At 49.8% G+C, this 24,309-nt stretch overlaps 1 protein-coding gene across 1 annotated transcript in view; it reads right to left on the bottom strand.

Annotated features, from left to right (window-relative positions):
* SMOX (spermine oxidase) overlaps positions 1–11,556 on the bottom strand; it is a 47,252-nt gene extending 35,696 nt beyond the window's left edge. Inside the window, exon 1 of the mRNA XM_068679571.1 lies at positions 11,365–11,556. The gene's annotated coding sequence lies outside the window, so the exon portion shown is untranslated. The remainder of the gene's footprint in view (positions 1–11,364) is intronic.
* Positions 11,557–24,309: the final 12,753 nt, after the last annotated feature.

The following is a 24,309-nucleotide window of genomic DNA, read 5'->3' as shown; positions in this document are numbered from 1 at the left end:
GATGAGCCTTCTGTACCCTGACATGTCCCCTGCAAATACCTTCTCCTGGGAATACGGACTAGGTGGTGACAACTGATGAAATGTGCTCATATCCGCCCGTCCTTCAACAAATAAGCTAGCTGCTGGGAAAATATAAACACGCATCTTTTACAAGAGTCTGGCTGCTTTAGCTATGCCTTTGAAAAGAGTCGATCCACTTCAGAAGTTTTAAAGCAGGTGAAGGCAGTAACTGCGCCTTCTCAGGAAGGAAAGGGAAAAGTATTTCCATAATAGCAGAGTTTTCCATTTATAGAACCAGGCATGAAAGCTTTCTGTCCATTCTGCATCTCCTTCAAATGCTGGAATAATCTTTAGGACGAGGAACCTGCTGCAAAGCCCAGGTGTGCCACGCATGCATAGGATGTGTCTCTGTTACGGCATGTTGGATTTAAAACCAGAGATGAAATCATCCTTCACGCGTTATTAAGACACCTCTGAAAGGGATTTAACAGCTAGAGCAACCCTGCTTTTCAATGTGAAGCTGCCCAGCTAACATGGGCAAAGTTTGAAAGTGTTGCAGCTCTGCTGTGGGACTCAAATATTAATGTAAAGACTAAAACCACAGAGCCTCTGCCCCATAAAGCTCCCGAAAACGAAGTGATGGGCACAGAGAGCCACATTTCCACCCCTGTCCAGCCTCTTGTGTCCATTTGTCACCAAGCATATCTTCCCCTCCCAGCTCCAAAGCAGATTAAGTTTAATATACTTATGTAGTTGTGAAGTGTACTGCCTATTATCCAATTAGACGGCTAACGAGATCTGAGTAACAGCACGTAGGCACAGATAACAGTTGGCTGATAGCTGGTACAGATTAGACACGTTCTTTATTTTTCCAGCCCCTGCAGAAAGAGGGTTGGGGTTCGTTCAAAGGCTGCTTTGAAGGCTGGACTCAGGTAATTGTTTTATTTTGTTTGGGACCCATAAACACATCACGATTGTTTCCTCTTGATCTCCTGGAGCTGTCATATGGCAACTGTCCCGTTATGAAAGTCCTGATAAATCTGGCACGGCTCACACATTTCAGCTTTTAGTGGGGACGAGGGCAAATCTCACCACCTGTAAGGCCCCTTTTATCTTCCCAAATCTATGGAATAATAAAGGATACATACATCAGCAGGAAAAAATTGTGTGCCTGTGCAGAAGCGATAAGGATATTCGGATACGCAATCTTTATTAACTCTGACACCGTTCCACATGACATTCCCGAAAGATCCAGCTAAGAAAACATGAACTAGATGCAATCATGATAAAATGGCTGCTTGACAACATAGTTCTCAGAGCGTAATTATCAAGGGTTTCATATCTAACTGGGAGGGCACTGGAAAGCGGGTCCAGCCAGGCAGAAGAGCTGTGCAATATTTTCATTACCAATCTGGTTGATAGACTGGAATGCATGGACATAAAACCAAGAGATGATTCAGAGCTGGGAGGATCTGCAAGCATGATGGGGTACAGGTTCAGATTTCCAAACGCTTTTGACACACTGGTCCAACATCAACAAGAGGAAATGCTTCAGAGAAACCACAGGTACAGATGCAACAAGGGGGAGCAACTTCTTGGGTAGCAAAACTCCAGAAAAGGCTCTGCAGTTTTGAGGGTCACGGTATAATTGTGAGGTTCAACAAGGTTTCACAGCTGCATTAAGGCAACCTTCAGCCTGCAGTGATGATCTGTGAAAAGCAGTCAGCTCTACCTGCATGGTTTTGCCCTTACTTGCTCACTGCTGTGAGACTAAAATGTTCGTTGTTTTTTTAAAGGGGATTGGAGAGAATCTTGGGGAGGACAACGAGAAGTCACAGAAATTAAAAAACACCAGGTATGAGATAAAGCTGGATCCATTTGAGCCAGGTATGTTCTAAAGAACAGACCAGCCCAGGCAAGCAGGCAGGTCACAGTCTGAAGGAAGCCTCCTTCCGACATACAGCAGGAAAAATTCAGTTTGGCTCTTCCAAGTTGGACACTCGTTTTAATCACTACTTAAAAATAAGCTATCAGGATGGAACTAACAAGAGACCATTGGCTTATCAACGAAGAAAAAGAGATCAAGAAGCATTTCTAAGATTCCCATACACTTTCACTTCAGGCCCCATTTCTTCCAGCACCCTTTCCATATAGAAAAGCCCCACATAGGTTAATTTGAACACAATTTTTCCTCTTTTTAAGTGTCTCTCTCTTTAGCAGATCTTGAAAAGAACGGCTGTCCTAGAGACACTTAACCTGTCCCCACAAATTGGGAAGATACAGGCGGTGTGGGTGGAATACAAGGTGGTTAAAATTTGGTTGGAGAACTGAGCTCAAAGGGACAACACCACACTGGAGTAAATACAGCGGAGGGCAGGACTGCCCAGCCAGCTGGAGAAAGGGGTTGAAGGAAACCTTATAGAGCTGAGAAATACAAATATCAAGTCCTGCACCTGAAACGGAGAAAACCCATTTTCAATACAAACTGGGAACGTACTGGCTCTTCCAAAAGCACGTTGGGATCCTGGCGGACAGTAAGGTGAACAGGAATCGGTGTGTCCCTGCAGCGATGAAAGCCAGCCCCGTATTGCTCCGTACCAGGAACAGGAGTAGGCAGGAGCTCAGGGAAGTGGCACCAAGGAGCCTGCGTCTGGGGAACCATCCAATTTAGCTGCACTCCCCAATAACTTTATTCTAAAACTCTAAAAAATCGTTATGAAGAAACACGGAGCATGGGATTCTGCACAACAGCCTACAGCACCGTACACCTGCTCACTGTTAACAAGTGCTTTAGACTCAAAAGCTGTTAATAAAATACTTTCCACATGATTGAAGTTCTCTTTATCTGTAATTAAGGGAGAAAAAGAGCAGGAAAGAAAACACTAGAGCTATCACTGCTCTTTGAAACAGAACAAGAGACACTGGAGAATCACATTACAGGAGTTATTCTACAAAAGCTCTGCAAGAAAACAGGGGGGAGTTCAAAAAAGGTATGTAGTGATGGTTTAAACAAAACAAACAAAAAATTAAAATCAAGATTACTCCTCCCTACCTGCTCTTTCTACTGCAATAAATGTGAGTTGATGCCAAGAGGGATTTCAGACCTGTCCAAACCAGCCTTCATTTTGGTGTTAGCATCCTCATGTGTCTCAGGACGAAGGCTCCCTGTACGCAGACATCCCTTTTTTACATGCCTCCTACTCTCTCCCACTGAAAAGTGTAAGAGGTGTTAAAGGATCTAGAGAAGGTGACTGCAACAATACACACAGGCAAGTTATTTGCTCCCTCCAAAAAGTGAAGCACTCCACAAAGTGAAGCAGGTAAGACACAGTTCAGATGAAACCAGTACTTTCCTCTGAGTATCCTGAAAAACAAACCCTATAAAACCTGACAAAAGAAATACAGCTCTGGTGTACAGCAAGACCAACGAATGCAAACTCCAGTGCTTTGTGTAGTCTCAACATCTGCCCACCTGTGAGCAGAAAGACCCAAACACACTTCACCCAAAACGACCACGATATCTGGCTCTGTCACACAACAGCCACTCGGAATCATTTCCCTAAAATTATAATTATCAAGCAACTCTCAGGCAGATGCCTGATGGCTCTTTTAATTGTGGCTGACATTACCCAGCTTACCTTTGTTAGGAATGCTTCTAACGCTTATCCCCTGTATTTTCTGTCCTGTTTTCCGTTTGAGTATTACCTCTCCTCTCAGAACAATCTGCAGAGCCACCCGTAAACAGCTCTGCAAATGCAAGAAAAACCTTCACAGAAACACAGAGACAGTACCTACAGATCAGATGTACTGTGTGTAACCACGGCAGGCTGCGAGCACAGAAGGTCACTCGTGAACTAGAGCGGGGAGGTCAGGATCAGGAGAGCCCCGTTGCCCAAACTGCAAACTCCTCATCGTGGGGAAAGCCTTGGTGATAGCAGCTGGCAAGGACCTTCACCCTCCGATGGAGAGGCGCTGTTCTGGGCCAGCTGGTGAACATCCCAGGGATCTTTTCCCTGGGAAACTTATGTGCTAGAAAAGCATGCGCCCTGTTTTTACAGTGGGTGGGAGAGATGTAAACCCGTTAAGGAAAGCTTTCAGGACAAAACGTGTTATCTGTGCAGCTGCCAGAATGAAAACGAAGGAATCCATCGTGTCCTGAAGTCTGCATGTGAGAGCCACGTGTGCCTGGCAGGTGCCAGATGCAGCACTGCAGGCGAGAGGCAGCCACAGCCTGGCCACAGATCTGCAAGGAGGCGACTGAGCAACGCTCGCTGTACAAAAACAAAAAGGGCAACAACAAAAGGTCAGCGAAAAGAAGCAGAAACTAGGAAAATCTCAGTAACGGCAAGAACAATGAAGGACTTCACAGGATCGCCCAGGGAGGATGGGGAAAACCCATCACGGGAGGCTTTTAAGAACTGTGTTGGACAAACATCTGCTGGGAAAGTTTAGCTAGATGTGACCCAGCCCTGGGGCAGAAGGTCAGATTAGACAATTTATTAAGGGCCCTTCCGGCCCTGCGGCTCTTTGCTCGTACCAGAAATACGACAGCAGCACACAGCAGCAGCCCCAGAGCAGGAGAGCTCTCCGAATTATTTCCTAACATCCCCGTCGGGTATGCCAGAGAAATGAGAGGTGCTGTGAGCAGCAGCTGCCCGTTCCCACGTGCTAACCTCTCGCTCCGTTCCTGGAGGAACGGCACAGAGAGAGCACACGCCACCGGCTCCTCCAGGACACGTGTGTGCAGAGGAGCTGCCCAGCACAGCCCTCCCAGCGAGACAGCTCGCAGCTGAGTGCCTCTCCTGCATCTCACAGCACGGGGACGCTTGTTACCACGAGCCCATCTGCATTTTTTCCTCCCATTTTGCCTCCTTTACACTTCTCCCTGCAGTCAGAGGAGCGCTCTTTTTTTTTTTTTTTTTTTTTTCTTGGGTCGTTCTGCTGTTCCTCCTCTTCCTCTGGAATATTTTCACAGTTATCTTCAGGACCGGATCCCTTTCATGTTTCAGGAAGCTCGGAGCAAAACGTCTGTGCTTCTAACAACAAAAAACCCTCACAGATCACCTGCTTAGCATTACGGATTCCTCTCCCCTCCAGCACTGCCAGTCCCCGTGCTCGGCTGGGAGCCTGGCATGAGAAACCCCACCTGCCTCACCTTTCCACGCAGAAACACCTACTTAGCACTTTCCTTTTGGTCCTCCCCAAGATCTTCGATCTCCAGTGCTTCCTTCCAGCTTAGCCCAGCAGCCAGCTGCTGAGAGCAAAGCTGGTTTTAGGCAGTGCTCTCACCAAAACTCCAGATCCCCTCCCAGCCTCCTGCCACACCGCACGTGGATCCCACCCCAGGGGACAAAAAGAGCAATGACCCCGTGCTCCGAAGCCCCTTGTCACACACAGGTTCTCTTCCAAGCCCAGGCAGAGGCACCAGATGCTGTTGTATCACCGGAGCAATGGTGCGAGCTCCCCACGACTATAAAAGAGAGGTTTAATTTAGTCTGCTGCATTACTGGAAGCACTGTGTTTCTGCAAGCGTTAATTAATGGCACATAGTGTTCTGGGAGATCAGACAATCCGGGCAGCAGACTGTAAACTGCAAGCCCCAAAGCACTGACCTTTATCTCAGGGTTAGAGCTGGAGCTATCAGCTTCAGCAGCGAGGCAGGGGGGCGTACAAGGCTTTGTCAGTGGGGTGGGATCCCTGCTCAGGATCTCTCGTCCACGGTCACAGCAGCGAGACAAGCAAGAAGAGGACCAAGCCCTTCACCAGCCTTCAATTTCTGGAAGCCAGCCGTGAGACCGTGCCCCGCCGGGGGTGGAGAGCACTTGTGCAAGAGAGGAAATAAGCAGACAGAGATAGGACAGCGCAGTGAAAATATCTCGATGCAGTTTCACTGCTCAAGTGCCAGCGTCTTGCAAAATCGTGCTCCTTCCAGCAACTTGTCGAAAGGGTCTGCGCTTGTCGGGAGTTCAACCAAAGGCTCGGCAGACACTTTAATGATGCACGTCTTCCTGGCAGGGTCCTCTGGGACCACAACTGTGACCGTGGCCAAAAAAAGAAAATCCTGTTCGAAGAAGATAGGAGATCAAAGCAGGAGGTTACACCTACATCCTGGAACACGCACGCCCGTGGGACTGGGGAATTTTGAGTTCCGTTTCAGAATCAGTGGCTGTGTGTCCAGCAGAAACACGAGGAAGTTACACCTGGACGAGGTCTGGAGGAAAAGCCTGGCACTCCAGCATTCCCCACCTGCCCCTGCAGAATGGATTAAATTGAACAGAGGTGTTACAAAGGCAAAGCAAACATTCCTTTCTATGCAACAGGCAGCTTAGGGATAGGCCGGGACTCCCTGCCTAGCTTCCAGCAAGGTGTTCTCTGGATACTTGAGCAGGTATTTCACAACGGAAATGATCCACACCAAAGCTTTTTCTTCCTTTTCTCTCCTCAAAGTGTGCAAACATCATCATATCCTGTCCAATATTTGAGTCATTCCAAGCATGCCAGCAACCTACGCTGTTAAATGCCATTCAGCTAAATCTGGAGAGCACGCTTTAAAAAAAAAAAAATAAAAAAATCCACCATTATGCTGAATAATGAGCTATGAAGAAAAGAATAAATAACTACCCATTGTTCAGAACCGACCTACCTCTCTATTTCATCAGCCCGGAGAACAAACATTTTCTGACTTCTTAACAGGTAGTTCCTGCCTTTGAGCTCAGCGGGTTTAAAAAAAAAGATCTGAACGAAAGTTTCAAGCCATTAGAAAGACTTTGCAGTTCTTTCAAGAGCTATTAAATAAATGTTTGGGTTTTTTTTCAACCAAAGACTCCTGAAATCAGCTTTATTTACGTCAGTTCAGCTCTCTGGACTTCCCACAGCGGCGAATCTGCCTGGCTGACTGCAACCTCCAGCCTGCCACCGACCTGCTCCGTGGCCTCCAGCTGCGACCTCCTGCTCCCAAAAGTGAGCTGCAAATCGCCTCCGAGGACGACGTGGGCGAAGGCCCTGAAGACAGAGCATGCGACAACCAAAGCTCTGTGCAAATCCCTACTCCAGGGCTGCGAGGTCTGTCTCGCTCAGACCCGGCAAGTTCCCAGACGCCACAATTTGGAGGGATCCGAAAGCACTAACAATAGGCGTGTTGTTTTCCCTGGACTTGCAGAAAATCTTAAAGAGCGGCGCAGTCGCAGAGAACCGCTCTGCAACAGCTCGGGGATCAAACTCCAGCGTGAGGAGCTGGGAAAGGTGTTTTGATCCCCTCTTGCTGTTCGTTCCTGCTCACCTCACCACCTTCACGGCAGCCTTCCTCAGTGCCAGAACTCCCCGCTGCTTCCATCCTTACAACCTCCGCGTCTCTGGCCCGAAGAAGTCATAAAAGAAAAACTCCAGCGGCACAGAACTGCACTTAAACCAAAAGGCTTAATTGAAATTCACCTAAGAAACACCACTTTTTAAAAATCCACTGAATTTGAAGATCTCCAGAGGAAAAAAAGTCACCGGTACATCAGGCATTGGACTCGATGATCCTTGTGGACCCCTTCTGACTCAAGATACTCTGTGTTTCTACACACACCATGCATCTGCATCATGTTAGGGCCAGGTTCATCCTGCAAAACCCCTGCCTGCTGTGTTCTCTGCAGCCAGGGTGGGCAGCAAAGCGCTGCCCCACCACCAGCACTGTCCCTCCAGCCTGCAGTCCTACCCCAGGGTTCCTCATGAGTGCTGGCTCCTGTACCCGATGCCTTTTCTTCCCAAACGATGACCGGAGAGCTCAGCCAAACCCTGGTGGCACAGCCGGGCGTTTTGGCGACGTGATGAGTGTGCTCTGGTCAGGTGAAGGTGAAGAACATTGCCATGAACTCCTTAAAAAAGCACGCACCTCACACAGCTGAAGAAGAAGACTGCTAAAACCACACTGACGATAGCCTGCTCCAGGAAAGACAACTGCATGTGTCAGGTTAAATCTCAGGAGGCTTTATTACAGGTTGCAGCGGATCCTCGGGAGGTAACAGGGAGGAGCTGAACCACACGGGCTCAGCTGAGCACTGGTGCTCAGCCGAGTCCCCAGGAAGTCTGATTTTCTAAGTAGCTCGTACTCCCACCCACAGCATTTCTGGAATTTATTCAGAAAATAAAAGGAACCACCGAAACATCGGATTTCAAAAAAGCAAAGATTTGTAACCCCAGCTGCGCGTACCCCTGCGTGCCCTCTGCGCAGAGCAAGGAATACCTGGACGCATCCAAGCCAGCTCCTCGACGAGAGCGGAGGGTAACTGGGTGCATCATCAAAGCGACTCAGAACTTCCACGCACCCTCAGCAGGAACGTGAGGACACGCTGTGGAAATGGCACGCCGTTTGGGGATGCCACAACTCGTTAGGCAGCTGACTTCTCGGGAGCCCACAACACAAGGGCTCGCTTGCGTTTGTTGATTTGTGGCTACACTCCTGCCCCCTCATTGCAGAGCAGCCAGCATGATGACTGTGCAAGGGGATTCAAAACCCAGCTCCCACCTTGCTCACCAGGGGACTACGTGGTGGGTTGCCATCATCCTCCCACCCTACAGATTCATTTCTGCACCAACGCAGAGCAGGATAGACCCTTTATCCAGACAGTTCAGCCACTTTCTTGAGAACAAAGAGTTCAAATTCATCGCCACCCGCTTCATTTCCAAGAGGTAGCCTTTGTACTTCTTCATTATTTACCACTCTGACACAACTTTTTAGCTTACCAACAGAAGCAAACAACTCAGTTATTTAATTTTCATAGGCTTGACTTCATTAACTTCTAGACAGGACTGATGCTTGTAGCCACTGGGAAAGGGTATTTCTACATTTTTCCATTTTCTGGTCGGTTAATTATGGTTACTGAGAGAAGGAGACAGCAGTTAGAGTTGTGAAATACAACGGGCTGTATTTTAATACTTGTCAAAGGCACAGAGAAAATAATTTCTGTTTCTTCTCAGTACAACCCAATCACACAAAGTAAATCTACATACTTCAGAAGTCAGCATTGCCATTCTCCTTAGACCTTCGTTTGGGCCAGCAGGAAATTAAATGGAGAGCCTTAGATTTCATTAGAAGGGATTATTTTTCTCTGGGAAGACAGTCACAAAAACCATGAAGCGCTATAACCCAGTCCCCGGGGTTTAAAGGAAACACTGCTCCACTTTCACAGTAAGCAGCGGGAACACAGGACGTGTAGGAATACCCCTCCAGATTTCAAAGGCAGGAGCCTACTACACGTTGCAAAAACTCCAAATCATGCTACCAGCAGTGGAGGCTGAGGTGGACACGAGTATTAAGAGCTGGATCCATACCTTTTAGACCAAAGTGTCCTGTAGGGAGCCCATAAGCTGCATCCTTCTGCTTATGAGGATGTAGCTTTTCAAACTCTGCCTCAACTTCTCCATGCCCACCAGGTTGCCTGAGATTTCACCACCACAGGAAAAGATGTGTTGCAAAGACTCCACAGTCAACTTGTGACAGCTCTCTGACACATCTTGGTGGGAAAGACACAGCAGAGATTTTTTTGGAAGAGGCACAGCCCTTCAACTGAAAACCACAGAGGGCTACCCAGGACTGCTTTCAGCAGCAGAAGAGATGAGGGCAGGGGCTCCCAGGACACACGCTGTGTGTTTCTGGTGCTCCAGCAACACACCCCACCATTTCAAGAAAGTGTGGCACAAAACAGTCCAGCTTGGGCTTTGCTGAGCCCAAGGATTCAGAAGGATTATAAAAGACAACAGTGCCCAAGATCAGCTGCCATTTTCGGGACTTAAAGACCCAGATCTCCAGGCAATTTCCACACACAGTTGGGCCAAAATACCAGCTCGTTGCTCCTCTGACCCCGAAGATGCCCATGTAAATACTTGAGCAGCGATGCAATGATTCGGATCCAGGCACTAAGTCAGACCAAAGACTCTCCTTATTTTTTTGCCAGCTCAGTATTTGTCTGTATCTGTTTCCCACTCCACAAAGGGCAGAACAGGGGGACGAGGGAAAAATCAGGTTTTGTCTTTCTTAAGGGCTAAACCAGCCGAAACTATGAACCTTGCTACTCACTGAAAAGCACCACACATCTGTTCCACAGGAGTGCCGCAAAAGATTAGCTCGTGTTCGGCTAACAGTTTGAAAAGGGAAAAGGACCTAGGAGAGCCAAATGTTATCAGTAAGTCAATAAGGCAACATCTGTAAAAGACTGTAAAACACACAGCGTTCTTCCACAAGGCAGCAATGTTCGCAGGCTGGTTCCGTGTCCTCCACTAAACCTGCCTCGTAACTCCGGGAACCCGACTGTGTCATAGGGGCTGAGGCAAAAGGGATCAGCAGGGTGAGCTGAGGACAGAGCCCTGGACACAACTCTGTTTGTGCAGGATCGCGAAGTGGATGTGTATTAGCTGATACATACGGTTTCGCTTTTACATAAAGCTCATGTTTGCATCTAATACAGCAGGGTAATTACAGCTGGCCTCAGCCCTCTCTTTACATTGGACTTTAAACTGATTTTGAAGCAGCGTGCCTATAGAATAAGGGCGGGATTTTTTGGGGTGCTCAGACAGCAAGGATCAAGCGGAGCAGCTGCATTGCTGGGATGAAGGATGTCAACTGCAAAAAAAGCTTTGTTTTGAGGCCAGGTTTGGTGACAACTGCCTTCACACATTTCACTCCTGCGTGTCCGGGGCTAATTCCTGCTCCACCACAGCGACCTGACAGATCCCCAGGCGTCGATGGATGTGCCCGAAAACACCGGACCTTAACAGACTGCCCCGGGTAGCGTAACAGCTCCGTGTAAAGACGGCACACGGCACACCGGTGGGCTGTGAGCCTTCGTGGCTCATGATTTTACACCGAGATGTCAGCTCGCCCTTGCCTTCCCCACCGAACCTTCGCTCGCCTGTCATCGCCTCAGCCGCCGAGGCAGGGGAAGCAGAGGCATGGAGCGACACGGATCCCGTGCAGGCTGTCCGCTGACATAAACACACAGGGAGAGAAAGATGAAAAGAAGAAGAAGAAGACAAGAAAGACACCTCAGAGGGATGCGCTGCCACTTGTCCCAGCTCTGCGTCCCCAACCTGCTTCCCCTCAGCCTCCCCAAAAGAGGGCTAAAGCCGCCCCCCCCAGCCGCCTCCTGCCCACCTCAGCACATTTTGGGGGCTTTTTGGGGAGCAGAGGGGGGGTGAAACAGGCCGGGGGCCGTGCTCTGTCCCCCTCCGGGGCCACCTCAGCCGCGGGGGGCTACCCGCGGAGGGGAGCAGCGGGCGGCACCCGGGAGGGGAGCAGCGGGGCCGGGCAGCGGCCCCAACCCGAAAGGGGAGCCCCCGAGGCCGGTGAGGAGCCTCCCGCTGAGGGCGGAGGGGCTCGGGTACCTCTCTCAGCGGTGAGCGGAGGGGACGGGGGTCTCGCCGGCCGCCCTCGGTCGCCTCAGCGCCTGGCTCCCCTCCCCGCTTGTCGCTGCTCCCGGCGCGGCTGCGGTGGCGGCGGCGGCTCCTGGCACTGCGAGGCGAGAACCAGCGGCGGCCTGTTTTCCAGCCGCCTCCCCTTCGGCCCGCCCCGGCTCCGCCTCGAGGATCCCCCCCTTCTCCTCCCCGTTCCTCCTCCTCCTCCTCCATCTCCTCCTCCGTCTCCTCCCTCCTCCGTCTCCTCCTCTCGCCCCCACACGGAGCGCCGGGCTCCCCGGCTGTGGTGTGAGGCGAAAGGAGCCTCACCGCCTCAGGTGGTGCCCCCAAAGTGCTCCTCTCCACGTTTCAAATCATGGAAAGACACCCCAAAAAGCCCCAAACTGGCCCTAACAGGTGTCACCCCGGCGTGGCCAAGCCCTCACACAAAACGCAAACGCCCTCCCCGAGTCAGCGTGCTGGCACGACCCCGCTGTCGTCACCCCAAAATGTCACCCCAAACACCTCCTGTAGCCAAATCCCAACTGAGTGATGATATCTGGCTCCCAAAATCGCCTCCGGTCCCTCCTGCCAACCTGGAAGCATGGCTTTCCCCAAATCTCCCCAGTTAGCCCCAATTATGGCTCTCCAAAGTGCCACACTTCCACCTGGGCAAGCTTTCCCATCTCATTCCTGCACAGCATAAATATAAATAATAAACAAATAAATAACTTTCTGCAGCTTTCTGACACTCGGATACAAACAGAACTCATCCTAGAAAGAAACCCACAGGACCTAAAGCACCGTCCCTACCTGCCAAAACACGACTACGTGACGTCCCTTGAAAGCATCCAGCAGCTTGCACAGGCCAAGAAAACTCACATCGGTCTCAAATTTATTGCAACCTACAGCCCCGTGCTGCAAATTGCTTCGAAAAGTCAAATGGGGTCTAATAAATCTCTGTGTAATGCTTTAGGGCAGGCCTGGTACCTGGGTAAAGGACTGCGCTGGGAATCACAACATTAACCCACAGCACCCCTCAGAGATCCCATCGAGGCTGCTCCAAGATAGATATCCTAAAAACTACCCTCAGGGCACAGACCTTCATGATACGGACCTGTCCCAAAAGTAGGGGAAAGTGAAAAACTTGTTAGGGTTTAACAAGCCATGAGGCAGCACTCAGAGCCCCGTAACAGCCCGCCCAGTGACAGGGCTCTCCTGCTTCTGAATTTGATGGCTGTCGTGCAGCTGCAAATAGATGGGAAAAGTCTGTTTCCAGAAGGCAGCCCTGTAAACAGCACATTTTTATTAAATTAAAGTCCCTCTATGAAAAAGTTTATAGGAAGGAATGTGCAACACAGAGAATGAGGATCCCCCGGTAGAGCCGAATGGCTCAGGTGTCCCCCGGTGTCCCCATCAAACACTGGCTGCATGGCAGGGGTGGTCTTAAAAAAAAAAGATTGTTTTGGGTGGGAACAGTTGTGTCTGCACATCGCCTCCGAGCATTTTAAGGTTTGTACACCATTCATCTGCCTGCCTGAGGTTCACACCTGCAGACAGCCAAAACATCTGGAGGAAAAAAAAAAAAAAAAGCAGCAACAACACGGGACCTGGCTTTCCCAGCTTCAACCAAATATTAAATAGGAACTGTGCAAACTTTGCCATTTCATGTGTACAGTGGTTGTGGGTGGGCCTTTTCCTTCCAGACCTTGCATTCTTATCACTGCCCATACTGATATCTGTAGCTGATATCCGCAAAGCATCTTAAAGCACACAGATGGGGAAACTTTGGTGGTATCTGACTGCCGGTGTAGGACAACAGGCATCCCACGGCCACAGGCTGTTTTCCTACATTTAAAATGTGATTTCTGAGCCTGAAAGGCCAAAGGATGGCTGTCCCCAGCCTGCACACCCACACTGGGTGCTGATGGAGGAGAGGCAGCAGCTCTGCTCTCGTTCATACCCCGTGGCATGGGGTCTCCACCAAGCCTACAGATGGAAGCAGAGCTTTGCAAATTAAAGGACTTGAGGGAAGTGAGCCATCTCCCTGTTTAAACCAGCTATATCTGGAAGGGGAAGAATTGGCAACGAGGTGGATTGTGTTGGCTGGAAAGAGCAGCCTCTCCCACAGGACCGGACAGAGTCTGAGATGACGAGGAAATAGGGTCAGTTTCATGGTCCAGCTTGGAGCTGCCTCTCTGGAAGGGGACGGGGAGGAAGCCAGGATTTCCTCAGAGCAATACCTGCCCTGGGGGGCTGTCTCCTACCGGGGCCGTGCCTCTTCAAAGCCAAAGAGAAGCCACAGCAAAGAACAGAGCGGTGCTCCCTGTTCCCACAGAGAAGCTGACCCATGAGAGATGCTAGTCATCCAGCAGCTGGCAAAGCTGGCGAGCCAATTCCTACTGAATGGCACTTCTATTTCCTCCACAGCAAATAAACAACCCGGCTCCAGGACTGCACTAGCTTTCAGCTCACTTGGCTGCAATTTGAAGGATTTGAACTAAATCTAGAAAGCTCGGAGTAGCTGGGGTCCCCTGGGCTCTACCCTCTTTCTCCAGTTTTAATTTTGGCAACACAGCCCAGCCAGCTCGAGAGCCCTCGACACGTTTGCAAGACATTTTGAGGATGCGTAGAAATGCAATTACCTGCAGGGAAACAAAGATAAAACGTATTGCAAGCACATCTTTAATGCAGTGTTCGGTGCATTAAGAAAGAAGAGTTAATAGGTACGGGTGATGTATGGCTGATTCAGACAGCAGTTCCTTTGAAATTTGATGAAATCATAAAACAAGGACGTTTTGTGCCTCTGAAATTTGCTTTTCTTAGCCTGTGGTCTGCGAACAGCTGGCCTTCAAGGTAAATAAGGCATCTTTCCCGGGAAGAACCCACGAGCTGCAGGTTCGTGAATGAAATGCGAAGTGAATGATGAAAGTCCAGAGAACATAACCCAAAAGCCAGGGAGAAATATCTCCTTGTGCAACACACCTGAGGAGACTGCCAAGAGCTCCAAGCCACAGAACTAATCCACGTAAAGCAGGAGAAGGGGACTGCCTGGAAGGTTTCTTTCTGGAAGGTTTTTTCTGCATTACAGCAAGGCTCTGGGGGTGGCCAGAAATAGCTCAGGTCCTCACACACACTTTCAAAGGGGGAAGGAGGATAGGAAACTAATCAGGACAGATTACAGTGGGCCTGGAGGGGTACCTGGACATGGTATTAACTTGTCCTTCTGGGTTTAGGGGTGTTTGAAGTCTTGTCAAGGGGATCTCTTGGCTGGATTGATCCTTTTTGTTCTGCCAAGCAAAATAATGATGCAAAGCCATTAAGCGACTGTCCTCCAGATTCCCCTTGAGCAACATAATGCCCCATTCCTAGAACTGTCAGGCGAGATGAGGATCAAGCATGGCACAAAGCTTTTCTAGGAAAAATAAAGATCCAGCTGCCTGTAAAAGAGAGCAGGGGGGGAGATGAAAAGCAGGCAGCACTCGGGACTCCTCGGTGCTCCAAAACACTGCATTCCTGACATTCAACAGAAAATAACTTCTCCTCTTACCATCTTCACACAGCGTGGTGTTTTTTTTTATCCACAGATTTAAAAGGTTGGCAAAACACAAGCTTGGCACCTGCTCATGCCTTTGAGGGATTCACTCGTGCACTGATGTCCCCGTTTAACTCATAAGCAGATATACGTAGCACAGAACAGGGCTCCTCTGATTTCCTAATCAAGGAATCATTGCGGTGTTGAAGCTGGGTGCTGCCTTTGGCTTCAAGGCAGCTCGTGTTCCCCCGAGCAGTCCGTTAAGCACGGGTTGGAAATGCCCGTGTTAAATAATCCCATTACAGCAATCCCAAACAGCCCAGCTGACTTTTCCATCCTCCGCACAGTTTACTACAGAGGGACGAATCCGTTTTACCTGCTGCAGGCAAAGCAGGCGAGGCAAACTCACCGATGGGGCTCAGGTTTAATCCTTTATCATCTTTCCATCCGCATGCAATAGGAATTTCCATGATTCATCCACCCAGCGGAGGGACACTGCAGTCGGCACACAAAAACACCCATTCCCAGGAGAAAAAAGCAAAACCACATCCGGCACAGGAGAGAGAAACAGGCTAATATAAATAAAAAAATCCCGCTAGATGTTTTAGCTGAAGAAAGGCCACTGATCATAAACACAATGGGGAAGGGCAAAGATCAAACAGCATCACTTCTTGTCAATGTTTTTCCCCTTCTCCTCGCAATCCTCTGATAATAATTCAATAAAAGGTTTTACCAAGACTACAAAGGGGATCCGAAAGCCCCGCAGCCTCCCTTTGAAAGAATATTCTGGCTACAGTCATTTTCAAAAGCTGCTTCAGAGAGCCTGCCCTTTGCTAAAAAGCTTTGTGACCTTCCAGTCGTTCCAGCACAGCTACAGAAATTCAGAGCAGTGAATAATCGTGACGCCTGCTGCTCACTCATCGTTTGACAAGCTGACAAGGAGATCCATCATAAACACGTCCCCGTGACGACCAACAATCCCGAATAACCATCCAGCTCACCTCTACAGCGAGACACACAACAAGCCCAGGTGAGAAGGACAACTCCTGAAACTCCCTTGACATGAAAGGTTTTTTTTTTTTTCCTTCTGTATTCCCTTCTAAGAAGGTGATTTCCAGGACGATGCAGCTCCTACAATAATTTCTTCTAATAACCCGACAGCTGCTGTCTCTTAACACTTATCTACATGGTTTCTTGGAAGAATATAGCTGCTGAGAAACGCATCTGATCTCAACAACAGCAGAAGTAATCTCTGGGCAATCTCCATTGTAATCCTCGATAAATGGTTGCAGGCAGCGTGCACTGAATGCCAGCGATGCGTCGCTCTTTCTAGCTTGCATCTATCAGGCTGCAAGTCCCAAATATTTGTTCATACAACTTCTTTCTGATTAAATTTAAAAACCCTGTACGATTCCATTTCTGCGAGTTCTCCTGGCTAAAGTAACCCTTTGGGTTCGTTTCTAGGAGGGAAATTGGAAGTATTTCTGCAGGAGCCCAGCCAGAAAGCAGGCTAAAAGCCACCACTGTCCCCTCCACATCGGCACCCGCACGAGCTCGTGCATCTGTGTGCTATCCAGGGGCTGTCCGACAGCCGGGATGTCTCCCACTGCCTCCTCGTACACAACATCTGGGGCATCCAGAAGGAGCCTGCACGACTTTTCTGCTTCATATGGGCTGCACAAGTCCTGTGAGACATCCCGGGACAGCCAGCATGTTGTCTGTGCGTACCAAATGGGGGATACACAGGAGATGCATCCTTCCCGTATCTTCAGTCCACACCATCGTTGGGTGAGCCACGCTTCTGCTTTTCAGGCTTTTATTATGGACTCTTTTCCCTCGCATCCTGCTGCAAAACCTAGAGAAAGTTATTTTCAGGAGACGCCGGGAAGGACAGCAGTGCCCCAGCCACAGCACAGGCAGCTGCTTTGGGGAAAGAAAAGAAAAAAAAAAAAAAAAAAGAAAAGGAAAAAAAAGAAAAAAAAAGAAAGAAAAAAAAGGCAGAAAAATTGGTCTGACGAGGAACAGAACAACTTTCCTGGGTCAAAGGTCTATCCAGGGCAGTATGCTGCCTCCACATGGGGAAGAATAAGACTTGCCCCTCTCTGATCTCAGTTATTTTCTGCTCATGGACTTCATAATAGATATTTTCAAGATATTTTCTCTGTGTTTAGAAACTTCCTTTGGAATTTGCTTTCATGAGCCTGTCTGTGCTCCTCCTTTACCAACCTGAGGCCCTGCAGCAAGGAGCTCCGCCAAGGAGCTGTATCTTTTATGGTGTTAGCGATACGGTGAGCCATATCTTTTATTGCTATTAAACCAAACACCTTGGGTTTGCTCAGAGCTTGCGAGCTTCATTCAATGACCTCATGGTCTTGGATAACACAGCAAACAGCTGACTTGTCTCCAAGCCTTTCAAGATATTGTACTCCTCTGGAAAACCCCTCTTAAGTAATCTCCAGGAGAATCCTAGCTTTGTGCCTTCTTATGGAAGCAGATACAGACCTCAACTCCACTTTGCAACCAATTCAGCCTCACTTGCATGAAACTGCAATAACTTGAGCTGTTCTGAACACTGAGAGTCCAGGAAATGAAAATTTGGTGGGTGCAAAGGAAGAGGATTGGATATGGAAACGTGGGAGGAGGCTCTGCTGGTGATAACAACGCGGCGCATCTCGCAGCAGGTAGCAGAGGGAGGCACAAGCAACAGCAACTGCGGTGAGAACAGCGGAAAAAATGCAAGCAAGTCCTGCAAGACTCATTTTGGACCAAGTGGCAGCAGCACTGCCAGGTTCTCTGCTTTGGATGCTCCCCCTTAAAGGCCGAAGGCAGATACCTGCACAAGCCAGTGAACCGTCCGCCGAGTCCTCCTGCCCTCGCCACCATTTCCATCCCGTTTTCAGTCCCCACGTCTCCTCCTGCACCTCGTCCAAGGCAGGAACATCCCAGGACGGGTCCTGTTGTCTGCTGAGCCTCGCTGTCTGCCTGTGCCTGTCTCGGCTCCTGACCACGCCGGGGTTGCAAGCCACCCGGGACAGAGGCTGCCTTTGTCTGCCGCACGTGTACGCTGCCAAGTGCAGCGGGCTGTCCTGGTACTGCCTTCCCTAAAAATAGCTTGCCCCCCGGGTAACCTGCAGTCTTTAAAAGACACAGGTCTGGGTGGTAAGGCTTAAAAGTCGGGAGTAAAGTCGGGATTGCAAAGTCAGGAGCAAAGGCTCTCCTGGGGTGAGGAGAAATGCTCCGAAAATTAGGCTAAGGAGTAGAACGGAGAAGGAAATACAGCCTCTGTGCACCCACGGGCAACAGGAGGAACTAGTGCCGAGGGGTCTGGGGAGCAAGCGTTGTGTATAACCTGCACACAGACATAATGTGACAACTGCTGAGCCACGGGGATTTCGTTACAGACAGCCTCCAAGTTCTGTGCATGAAGATACAGCCCCAGAAGTAATCTGAAAGCACAACGGCGCACCTAAATCATCCGAAAAAGCATTCGGATTTATCTCCTTCTTTACGTAAGGGCACATATTTTGGATACGAAACATATCCAGGTCGCATTTTACCCTTCCACGACTCGCAACGTATCCGTTTACACTTTCACATTTCATTTTAATAACAGGGGAGTCGAGCAAGCCCGACTGACAGGCTGGTTCCCAGGGAAACATGAGCGACTTATTTCTCTTAAATAGCAGGCGCAAATGTTTCCTGCGTTAAAGCGGGCAGCCTGCTGTGACATTCAGGTCGCTAGGGCGTAATTCCCCAAAGGACAGAATGTGTTTGGCTCCAAGTTGGGCAAGGAGGACGGCACACGGCAGGAAGGTGGGCAGAGCTGGTGACCGGCACCGGCAGGAGGCTGGTACCCAAATGGAATTTTTGGAAAGAGCCTCCTCTGGTCCCAGACCACAAAGGAAGGGCGAAACAAGACATAACAAGACCTGGTAAAATTACCCGGTGCTGCTGGGAGAGAAACAGAAGGGAAGTTGTAATAGCAAGCAGTCAAAAATCTCAGTCAAAATGTTAGGCTGGCTGCCTGCTGCTTAGGGACATACAAAGAGCCTAAAAACTGCCGCATTTTTCTGGCCCACGGGCTGTCTGGCTTGGAAAATTGCTTTGTTGGGTCCAGGTTTGGTTGGGAAGGGGCTGGGAGAAGAAATGAAAGGCAAAGCTGCGCATCCAGGTGCTGGGACACATCTGAGCTTAGGACCTGCTGAGCCCGATGGGATTTGGCTTCTCTCTCCTCCAAACCCTTCCCCATTCTCCTCTTGAAGCTCACAGGGCCCACAAGAGCCTTCAGCAAGAAAGCTCAGCCACCCAGTGCTCGAGGAATCATCTCCTTTGGTTTTCTCGGAGCCTGTACCCCAGGAACATCAGGTGCTGGCACCTTGGCCTCGTGGTGTCTCACCACTCCATCCCTGGCACTCAGGATTTTCCACAAGTCCCTCCAGTACCTGAAACCACATTCAGCTTTCACTTATCTCCCCTGAGCCCATATCCGAGCGGTTTATCAGCAAGCAGGTGACAACTTGGCCTCCCGACAATAATTTCTGCCTCCCTTATGCAATTTGTGTTTTGTTAATAAAATAATTAAAAAAAAAAAAAAAAGTTCTTCATGCCAAAGTTTCCAGGTGCCCCATGTGCTGTTACCGGGACGCTGAGCAAACAGCCGACAAACACCATCCCCTGGCTTTGTTCTGCCAGCTGGAAACCTCGGGTCATCCTGCACCCGGGCACAACCACGGATAAATCCTCAGGAGGAGGCGACACACAGCTGAGCAAAATGCTCTCCGGGCACCGCCGCCGTCTCAAAAAGGCTACCAAGAAGAGGCCTGGATTATTTTTTTGTTGTTTTTACAGACTGGCTGGAGGTTTCTAGCTCACGGAGGAAGAGTTTCTGTGAATAGGTCTCTGTCTCTGTCCGTGCAAGTGACTCAGCTCCGCAAACAGCACCGCTGATTCACTGCTCCTGGGTGCCAGCCGTGGCTGGTGCCCCACGTGGTGCGGAGTCTCTTCCTCACCAGGAAGCCTTGCAAAATGACAAAATCCGTGTGATTCAGGGCTATGGGTGGCAGGTCTCCCATGTGGGTGCCCGCCCCGGATCTCCTTTCCCCAGGCAGCCCTCTCTGTCCCGTTTCATTCAGCTGCCCATGCTGGCCCAGGTGGTGCCCGGCACAGTGGAAAGTTTGCGCTGGGCTGGGATGCAAACACCCAACTGAGAGAGGAATTCACTCAAACTGCAGAATTCAAACCAGTTCCCTGAACTTTCCATGAACATTAAAAAAAAAAAAAAAAAAGAAAAGAAAAAAGGTTACCGAAAGGAAATGAAAGGGGCCAAACATCAAAGGTGAAGGATGGTCCTTCGTGGGCTTGTGGAATTTCTTGCTCACGGACACACAGCCCGGGCTGTGCCTCCCAGCCCAGCTCCCATCGGAAAGGTCTCCTCTCAGGTCATTTAAAAAATTGAAATGAGAGGTGATGCAGCCTGAGAAAGGGTAAGAGAGCATTGAAAATGCCGTTTCTCTTTTCTGCATTCAGGCCAAATTCCCAAATCTCCAGCAGCTCGCAGTGTCCCGGTGTTCCACATTTCTGAAGCCTGCAGACACTTTCCACACAAAAGGAGAAAAGTTGTCTCAAAATAACTGTGTTCCTACTCAAACATCAATCTTTGGCAATAAAAGAGACTGTTTGATGTTACGAGGACGTTAAGCCCAGCTGTTTTCCTAAAAGCAAAGGGTGCTTTCCACCTTTTCCTATTGCTGCTGTACCTAAGGGCTACCATGGGATCCCTGCTCCCAAGGTGCTGAGCAAACCCCAGAACTGACCCTCCACAGAAAATCCACGTCCAATTTTTCCCTCTGACTGCCCAGGTGGTGTAATTAAACTCATCTCAGGGCCAAAGCCCATCCCAAGGAGCAGAGGACCACCCCGAGCCCGTACAAACACCACCAGGTTTCCTTATCTCCCGGCGCCTGCCTTCCCCCGCTGCCGCTCGGCACTATCAGCGCCCGTCCAGGCAATGCGATAGGCAGAAGCAAAACCATATAAAAAAAGCACAAACAGGCATAACTTTCAACTTTTTTTCAGCCTCCTACAAGGAGGATGAGCCCCTCCTGTGCGTGGTTCCCCCTGCAGACAGCATCCCTACGTCTCCGAGCTACCTCCAGCTGCTGGTGCCCGGGGCTGGGAGCGGCTCCCGGGTCCCTTTAAATCCTTTGTTGTGCTTGCACAAGTGGAAAACAGCGCCTATAAAAAAATCCCCCTCTGTTTGCCAAGCCGTGTGTAGAGATTATGAATCATTAAATGGCAGCCACGTGTCAGCAAAAGTAGCAGGAAGTGTCTTGTGTTTGACCTTTATTTGTAATAGCAAGAGCGCTTCGCAGCGTATAGCTACGATGAGCTAATTGTCCTGGCTCACCAAGAAACATCGGATCAATTGCCTGCACAGGAAGTTTTGTTTTTTTTCTCCATTCATATATACATATATGGCTAATAGCTGTTTTTTCCATTTATATGCATATATATGGCTAAGAGTTAGGAGGCTGGGAGGAATCTGAGAAAGCCCTTTTGGTCTTTTCCTCCTGTGTGTTGGGAAGTCAGAGGACTTCTGTTTTTGTTGTTTGTTTTTTTTTTTTCCCTGGGATCCCGATGGGATGGGGTACCTGACACGGAGACCCCTTGACAAACCTGGTGGCCGATGTGCTGGCACACCTCCGTGTGTGCCAATAATCCCTTATTTCACAGGATGGAGCTGCGAGTTGGGGATGCGACCAGGTGCCAAACCCTCTCCTTGCCATAGGCAGGTAATTTGAAACACATGCTGAGTTTTTACTCAATCCCACACATCAGAGAGAGCTCCTGAACCACGACAGAGTAGCTCCAGGCTCCTAGCCAGGCTTTGTGCCATACAACCAGCAGAACCCTACAGCTGGGTGGTGATACGGGACAAATCGATGTCCCCGATGTCCTCACTATATTGGGATCCTCTCTGTTAGCCCTAAGCAGGGATAAGTCCCCATCCCTCACCCAGTGTCCATCCCATGGCAAGCACTGCCGCAACCCCACTAACCAGCTGGGTAACACCAGGCTGGGCAGCCCTTCACCCTTTTTGTAATTAAGGCTCTTCTAATCAGATAGAGGTCTCCATTCTGCTTCAGATGTGGGTCAGGGATGCGAGAACACCTTGTTGCCTTCCCTCCACCCCTGGCTCTCCCCGTCCGGTCAAACCAACTGGACAAGGAGCTGAGTTTTCAGTGGTGAGGTGCCACTGGCACCTGGGTTGGTGCTGGTCACTCCCAGAGGCGCCGTTTATCGGCTGGATCAGGCCTTCCTCACGCTGTCCTCCACAGACTGCCCTTGCCCCTTGTCCCTTGCCCCTTGTCCCTTGCCCCTTGTCCCTTATCCCTTGTCCCTTGTCCCTGAAGATTTTGGCAGCTGGGGTGGGGGTTCCCATTCAAAACCAGGAATGCGAAAATGAATCCAATCCAGAATTCATCTTTTTCACAAGATGCCAGAACACATCATTTCTGTGCCTTTTATCCCCCTGAGATGTTTTTAGGACGGGGGGCATTGCCAGCTCACACCTTGTCATCAGGAGCCTCCTGATCGTCAGCATCCCTCCTGAAGCTCAGCCTTGCACTTACACATTTAGAGGAGAAACCCAGGTTTCGTGGTGCCACTCCCTTGAATTTTCCAGTCCTCCAGCTCGGTGCTTTATGCTGAGGAGGCAGATAAATGTAAAACTTCAGCCAAATGCCATGTTTGTGGGGAAGAGAAGAGGGAAGGACTAATTTACGGCTTGGTGTGTGTGAGCGATTGCTCCTGGTGCCTCCCTGCCGTCCCTCGAGGAGCACAGGCAGCACGAATTTTAAACAGGAAAGTTTGCTGGTTGCACAGCAGAGGCATCTGGCTGGCTTCGTTAACATGAAACGTGAACTTCTCCTTTTGTAATGCTCCAGAAACACTGCAGATTTGGGAGGCCAAAGCAGAACCCAGAGGTCAGCTTCCTAGGCAGATGGCACCAGAGCTTTTCTCTGCTCTGCTGAGTGACGTCCCCAGGGAAAGAGAAGGGACCCTGCTTGACTCAGCTACTAAGGACACATTGGGTGCAAAAAAACTCTGCAGCATCCTTCTCCCAGCCATTGCTGGAGGCTGTGGGCCTCCTCACTCTCCTAAAATTCACCCTGCCAGGACAGAAGCAGGAGGGGAACAAGAATAAATAGCTCAAAGTGCAGCGGAATCACTAAAAACCCAATGACTTCCCGTGGATTTGTGCCTTGTGCTTGGACCCTACTACAGGCTGACTGCACATTTGAAAAAAACTTTATCTTCATGACTCTCCTACCACGAAATCCGATGGAAGTTGGTCAAATGCCTCAAGAAGTGGAAGTAGGGAAGGATAAGATGAAACCAGTCATCTCTTCCAAACGTATAGCGAAGCCCATAGGGTTTTCATGGAGGGTGTGCTTCCTTAGGAGACAGAGGGACAGCTTTCCCCGTGGCACAGAGCCTTGGGAACAAGCTCGGGAGAGAATGGGGAGACGAGAACAGGGGCAGAAAGCCAGCGCCTGCAGCCAAGAGCGACAGGTTAGTCAGGTCTGGGGTGAGGTTACACCCAGGAGATGGGACGGCCGGCGTGACGCAGGGTGTTTGCTCAACATCACCCTGCTACCAGGCCTGCTCCACGCCACGCAGGGCCAGGCAAGCTGCTTGGGAGCTTTCCAGAGCAACATTTTTTCCCATCAGAAAGTGAACAGAAAAAGCTTTGCATTCAGTAAACCTCCGATGGAGCCCAGGCAGGGAGATGTTTCCACTAGGCAAGACGAATTTCCACCACCAGTTCGTGTGATGCTGTGACAAGCTCCTTACAAACTGACTCGTCCTTACCTCCAGGGAGCCAGGCTCGTGGATTTGCAGTTGGGTCCCCAGGTTGTCCAGCCAGAGGACTCAATGAGCTCAGGACTTCTCCAAACTATTTTCTGAGAGCTCCTGGTCATGTATTCGGATAAGCTTGGCAGCTCGTGGCTCTGGAGCAGCTCATACAGGTGCAATCCCTGCTCATGTTATCTCTGGGATGTTGGATTCACTTTTGGGGAACTTGTCCCATCAGCCAGGTGGGTCCATGGACCCATCAAGCTGAATGGCCTCAGAAGACTTAAACCCAGTCGGGTTGCCTGAGGTCATTGTTCCTTCTTTTACCCCTAGAAATCCCCGCAGCCACCGTCTGAAACCAGCAGAGCTCTCATTGCTTTGGGATAGCAGCCTTAAAATTGGCAACCATCACATCAGTGCAGTCAGCACTGCCAGGTCCTGGGGTCCACATACAGGTCTGGAAGCATTTGGACTTGGCACGGCCTCAGATGAAAATGTTATGAGATTTCCAGTTGGAAGGGAAAATACATATTTCTGTAGCC

Source organism: Anas acuta, chromosome 4 (genome assembly GCF_963932015.1).
Source record: "Anas acuta chromosome 4, bAnaAcu1.1, whole genome shotgun sequence".
NCBI classification, from domain to species: Eukaryota; Metazoa; Chordata; class Aves; order Anseriformes; family Anatidae; genus Anas; species Anas acuta.
This window is presented reverse-complemented; position numbering and strand designations above follow the sequence as displayed.